This window comes from Podarcis vaucheri, assembly GCF_965113315.1.
Source record: "Podarcis vaucheri genome assembly, chromosome: 1".
Taxonomy (NCBI): Eukaryota; Metazoa; Chordata; class Lepidosauria; order Squamata; family Lacertidae; genus Podarcis; species Podarcis vaucheri.
The window spans coordinates 12,428,963-12,436,173 of NC_138759.1; positions in this window are offsets into that span (position 1 = coordinate 12,428,963).

Here is a 7,211-nt window from a genome sequence, read left to right on the forward strand (position 1 = left end):
AGATCTCAGCCAAGATAGCAAGGTTCGGTGCATCTGCTTATCACATAAGCAGCGATAGTTTGTGAAAGCATCTTTGCCGCGACAGATTTGTCTCTCCCAAAGTAGCGCTGACAAATGCAAATGAGGGCTAATTAATGTTTTCCTGCAGTCATGTTGGCAATGATAGCCCGGTATTCATGTCATTTCATTGCGGGTGACAATGTTGCTAATGGAACTGGGTGCAGATGGGTGGAATTGTGTTGCGAGCCCACATGGTTATCATGGAAAAAAATCATTCATCCAACAGAGAGCCGAGTTTGTGCGTTGCTGGGAAAGAGGTGCGGTTCACATACGGGAGGTGTGGGGCGCGTGATGGAGAGTGGAGACGGGAGCTAGATTTCGGCAACACAGAGCCTCGTGTGTGCTCTGAGAAACAGGACCCCTGACAAGGCCACGCTCCCTTGCAGAACACCTTTGCTGATGAAACAGAATTCCCCACATAAAATGCCTCTGCCAAACAGAACACCTGCTGCATCAGAAGAGAACACATTATTGGATCTCTCTGCATCCTCCTCAGTCTGTTCTGTGCTCTGCTGTCACCTAAACCATTGCATTGCTCCATCTTGCAAGAGAGTTCACCATAGTTCATATTGTCCTCTTAAAATCATATTTGCTATACAGCAGCCTTATCCAGAAAACCACGTTTCTGGATGACCAAAATATTTGTGGCCACCAGGTCCACTCTCCTAATGCGAGATGGAGAAATCTCGTCTCTGACCTCACGCTTCACGTCCAAAACGCAACTCGGCACCGGTGACAAACCCTTGGGAGTTGGGGAGTAAGGGGATTGCACCTGGAATTGAAACGAGACCCACAATTCATGTTTTGCTAGATAGGCACATGGTAGGAGCTGAAGCCCAGAGAGTTTTCCTGTAAGTTTGCTAGAGAGAACTCTGTGAGAGACACTCCCGCTCCCACAGCATAGCTATACAGTCATACCTCGGGTTAAAGACGCTTCGGGTTAAATCTTTTCAGGTTGCGTCCCGTGGCGACCTGGAAGTACCGGAAAGGGTTACTTCCAGGTTTCGCCACTTGCGCATGTGCAGACGCTCAAAATGACGTCACGTGCATGTGCAGAAGCAGTGAATCGCGACCCGCAGACACAGGTTGCGTTCTGCTCATGTTGTGAGCTGGGCTCCGGAACAGATACAGTTTGCAACCAGAGGTACCACTGTATATACAATGGTACCTCAGGTTACATACGCTTCAGACTCCGCTAAGCCAGAAATATTACCTCGGGTTAAGAACTTTGCTTCAGGATGAGAACAGAAATTGTGCAGCGGCGGCACAGCAGCAGGAGGAGGCCCCTTTAGCTAAAGTGGTGCTTCAGGTTAAGAACAGTTTCAGGTTAAGAACAGACCTCCAGAACAAATTAAGTTCTTAACCCGAGGTACCACTGTATTCTCTTACCTGCCTAGGCACATCCTTTCTTTTTTGTCACTTTCCACCAAGCAAGCAATGTGAAAATGTGAGTCCGAGCTACATGATGGAGCTCAGACACCATCTTAAGCTAGACTAAGGTATGTCTTCCCCTTCATGGATCACTGCCTTGCCGTGGCGAAGGGGCTTGAATAACTCAGAGAAGCTATGAGCTATGCCGTGCAGGGCCACCCAAGATGGACAGGTCATAGTGGAGACTTTTGACCAAACGTGATCCACCTGGAGCAGAAACCGGCAAGCCACTCCAGTATCCCTGCCAAGAAAACTCCATGGACAAAGGCAACAGGCATATAAAAGTTATGACGCTGGAAGATGAGCCCCTCAGGTCGGAAGGCGTCCAACATGCTACTGAGGAAGAGCGGAGGACAAGTACAAGTAGATTCAGAGCTGATGAAGCGGCTGGGCCAAAGCCGAAAGGACGCTCAGTTGCAGATATGCCTGGAAGCGAAAGGAAAGTCCAATGCTGTAAAGAAAAATATTGCATAGGAACCTGGAATGTAAGTACCATGAACCTTGGTAAGTTGGATGTGGTCAAAAATGAGATGGAAAGAATAAATACTGACATTCTGGGCATCAGTGAACTAAAATGGACAGGAATGGGCGAATTCAGTTCAGATGACCATCATATCTACTACTGTGGGCAAGAATCCCGTAAAAGAAATGGAGTGGCCCTCATAGTCAACAAAAGAGTGGCGAAAGCTGTACTGGGATGCAATCTCAAAAATGATAGAATGATCTCGATACGAATCCAAGGCAGACCTCTTAACATCACAGTAATCCAAGTTTATGCACCAACCACTGGTGCTGAAGAAACTGAAATTGACCAATTTTATGAAGACTTACAACACCTTATGGAAATGACACCAAAGAAGGATGTTCTTCTCATTATAGGGGATTGGAATGCTAAAGTAGGGAGTCAAGAGATAAAAGGAACAACTGGCAAGTTTGGCCTTGGAGTTCAAAACGAAGCAGGGCAAAGGCTAATAGAGTTCTGCCAAGAGAACAAGTTGGTCATCACAAACACGCTTTTCCAACAACACAAGAGACGACTCTACACATGGACATCACCAGATGGGCAGCATCGAAATCAGATTGATTATATTCTCTGCAGCCAAAGATGGAGAAGCTCTATACAGTCAGCAAAAACAAGACCTGGAGCTGATTGTGGCTCAGATCATCAGCTTCTCATAGCAAAATTCAAGCTTAAACTGAAGAAAGTAGTTAAAACCACTGAGCCGGTAAGATACAATCTAAGTCAAATCCCTTATGAATACACAGTGGAAGTGAGGAACAGGTTTAAGGATTTAGATTTGGTGGACAGAGTGCCTGAAGAACTATGGATGGAGGCTCGTAACATTATACAGGAGGCAGCAACTAAAACCATCCCAATGAAAAGGAAATGCAAGAAAGCAAAGTGGCTGTCCAATGAGGCCTTACAAATAGCGGGGGAGAGAAGGCAAGCAAAATGCGAGGGAGATAGTGAAAGATACAGGAAATTGAATGCAGATTTCCAAAAAATAGCAAGGAGAGACAAGAAGGCCTTCTTAAACGAGCAATGCAAAGAAATAGAAGAAGACAATAGAATGGGAAAAACCAGAGATCTGTTCAAGAAAATTGGAGATATGAAAGGAACATTTCATACAAAGATTACCATAATAAAAGACAAAAGTGGAAAGGACCTAACAGAAGCAGAAGACATCAAGAAGAGGTGGCAAGAATACACAGAGGAATTATACCAGAAAGATATGGAATGTCTCGTACACCCCAGGTAGTGTGGTTGCTGACCTTGAGCCAGACATCCTGGAGAGTGAAGTCAAATGGGCCTTAGAAAGCATTGCCAATAACAAGGCCAGTGGAAGTGATGATATTCCAGCTGAACTATTAAAAATTTTAAACGCTGATGCTGTTAAGGTGCTACACTCAATATGCCAGCAAATTTGGAAAACTCAGCAGTGGCCAGAGGATTGGAGAAGATCAGTCTACATCCCAATTCCAAAGAAGGGCAGTGCCAAAGAATGCGCCAACTACCGCACAATTGCACTCATTTCACACGCTAGCAAGGTTATGCTTAAAATTCTACAAGGCAGGCTTAAGCAGTATGTGGACCAAGAACTCCCAGAAGTGCAAGCTGGATTTCGAAGGGGCAGAGGAACCAGAGACCAAATTGCAAACATGCGCTGGATTATGGAGAAAGCTAGAGAGTTCCAGAAAGACATCTACTTCTGCTTCATTGACTATGCAAAAGCCTTTGACTGTGTCGACCACAGCAAACTATGGCAAGTTCTTAAAGAAATGGGAGTGCCTGATCACCTCATCTGTCTCCTGAGAAATCTCTATGTGGGACAAGAAGCTACAGTTAGAACTGGATATGGAACAACTGATTGGTTCAAAATTGGGAAAGGAGTACGACAAGGCTGCATATTGTCTCCCTGCTTATTCAACTTATATGCAGAATTCATCATGCGAAAGGCTGGGCTGGATGAATCCCTAGCCGGAATTAAGATCACCGGAAGAAATATCAAGAACCTCAGATATGCAGATGACACAACCTTGATGGCAGAAAGTGAGAAAGAATTAAAGAACCTTTTAATGAGGGTGAAAGAGGAGAGAGCAAAATATGGTCTGAAGCTCAACATCAAAAAAACGAAGATCATGGCCACTGGTCCCATCACCTCCTGGCAAACAGAAGGGGAAGAAATGGAGGCAGTGAGAGATTTTACTTTCTTGGGCTCCTTGATCACTGCAGATGGTGACAGCAGCCACAAAATTAAAAGACGCCTGCTCCTTGGGAGAAAGGCGATGGTAAACCTAGATAGCATCTTAAAAAGCAGAGACATCACCTTGCCAACAAAGGTCCGTATTGTTAAAGCCATGGTTTTCCCAGTAGTGATGTATAGAAGTGAGAGCTGGACCATCAAGAAGGCTGATCGCCGAAGAATTGATGCTTTTGAATTATGGTGCTGGAGGAGACTCTTGAGAGTCCCATGGACTGCAAGAAGATCAAACCTCTCCATTCTTAAGGAAATTACCCTGAGTGCTCACTGGAAGGACAGATCGTGAAGCTGAGGCTCCAATACTTTGGCCACCTCATGAGAAGAGAAGACTTCCTGGAAAAGACTCTGATGTTGGGAAAGATGGAGGGCACAAGGAGAAGGGGACGACAGAGGATGAGATGGTTGGACAGTGTTCTCGAAGCTACCAGCATGAGTCTGACCAAACTGCGGGAGGCAGTGGAAGACAGGAGTGCCTGGCGTGCTCTGGTCCATGGGGTCACGAAGAGTCGGACACAACTAAACGACTAAACAACAAGGTATGTCTTTGTAACTGAATTACCATTTTAAGCCTGCCTGATCAAATCTGCTGTATCTGTTAATTAAATGTTATTTTTACAAGGCTGTTTGTGCGATTATTGTTTTTAGGGGGAGAAAAGGGGAAAATACCAGGAAAATCCAGTCTGGCTTAAGGCATCCTGGATAACTTAAACTAAAAGCCTAACACTAGCCTATCTAAGTTTCCTTTTAAGCTGCAAATGAATGCTCTCTGCCAAACTCACAAGCATGAGGTAGGAAGGATAATATCTAATAAATATATCCTCCCCGAGCATCTATTCACATCCCCACATCATTTCTATCTCAACAGTCAGAATCGCCCCTTCCATTGCAATAGGCTACTGAGATTTTCCAAGCCCAGCAGAATTGCAGGGACAACTCCTGCCCTCCTCATTGCTGAAATGCATCTCAAGCTCCATCGCAACACCAAGAGGAAGCTGGGATAATGTCTGCAGTAGAGTACTTCTGAAGCGCAGTGCAACTCTCACACACAATCACTTTCCTTTCTTCCAGCTCCAATGATTCATCTGAACTCATTGCGCTTGCAGATGGGCAGCTGAATCTTGCCACTGAAAGTGTTTCAAGTGAAACTGGGGACCTCAGGTCTCAATGTTTTGTTTATTTCTATTATGAAATCCTGACATGTTTTTTGCCCACTCCCAATCTGACTAGCAATGACCCTTTAGATGCGAGTATTTCGCAGATCTAGTGATGTATGGAAGTGAGAGCTAGACAATAAAGGAGGCTGATCGCCGAAGAATTGATGCTTTTGAATTATGGTGCTGGAGGAGACTCTTGAGAGTCCCACGGACTGCAAGAAGATCAAACCTATCCATTCTGAAGGAAATCAGCCTTGAGTGCTCACTGGAAGGACAGATCCTGAAGCTGAGACTCCAATACTTTGGCCACCTCATGAGAAGAGAAGACTCCCTGGAAAAGACCCTGATGTTGGGAAAGATGGAGGGCACAAGGAGAAGGGGACAACAGAGGATGAGATGGTTGGATAGTGTTCTCGAAGCTACCAGCATGAGTTTGACCAAACTGTGGGAGGCAGTGGAAGACAGGAGTGTCTGGCATGCTCTGGTCCATGGGGTCACGAAGAGTCGGGCACGACTAAACAACTAAACAACAATAACAACAACATTTCACAGATCTATCTGGAGATGCCAGGATTTGAACCCAGGGCCTCCCGCTTGCAGACTGTATGTTCTACCACTGAACCATGGAACCACCTCCAAAAGTGCAGTGGTTTTCCGAACACGGAGTTCTTGGGAAGCAAATCAGAGGCTCCTAAATAAAGGGAATGACAATAGTGGGTGGCTTTCATTAAACCACAAACTTGGCCACCACTACAGTATGGATCTTCCCCTACCAGGCAAGGGTGTTCAGAGTGTTCTAGAGTATTGGCCTTCCAGGAGTTGGTTGGGATTCCCAAATGGACCACTCTCTGCCCTAATGGCTCTGTGTCTATTGTGCAACAGATTCTTTCGGTTGAATGAGTTCTTCCACATAATCAACAAGCAGGAAATGCAAAGTCAGTACATATTGGGAAGGGGAAAACATTTTATAACATTTGTCTCCTGAAGCAAAAATACAAAAACAAACAACCCTCTAGCCTCTCTCCTTTCCTGGAACAAAGTGGATTGTGCATTAGTCATGGTATATGAATTATTAGACTATTACTGAAACAAGGTTATAGAGGGAGGAGAGTGCTATTTAAGAGGAACCTACTGCTGCTGTAATTTTGTTATGGAGCGTGGTTGCAGTTAAAAGCCTTTTAAAAGTAGGATTCTTTACATCCTTCCTCTTGATGGGAACTTTCTTTGATATCAGGTTGGATCCAAATGGCTGCTTCTAACACATTGGATAATAAAGTCAAGCCACATTATAAGTCTGATCTTTGCCACATTGACTTTCTAAAAGATGGCTAGCATTATTTTTAATTGTATATCTCCCGTGAGAGATTCCTGTGCCGAAAAGGACTACAGAAAGCAAGAAGTATCAAGATGACAACACCGGTAGTTTCAGCTTAAAGTAACACATTTCAGTCAACATTTTAGCAAGATAATATTTCCTGTAAATGCATGTAAAAATAATAACACACAGGGCATATATACAGTCAAATACCCAGTACAAATGATTACAAAATATCCGAGATACAATCCATAAACGCTTGGTTAAAATAAATTCACAATGAGTTCTACGTCTTCCATAGATTCTCCTTTCTTCCATTTCATTCTTCCAGCACCCATTTCAATCCTGGATTTTCAGAAGGTCACCTATTTTGCCCCTACCCTTCTACCTACCCTTTTTCTTGACCAGCTGCCCTAGCAACCCCTTATCCCTCCATCACAACCTTTCCCAACACGATTCCCTGCAGATAATTTGGACTGAAACTCTCAT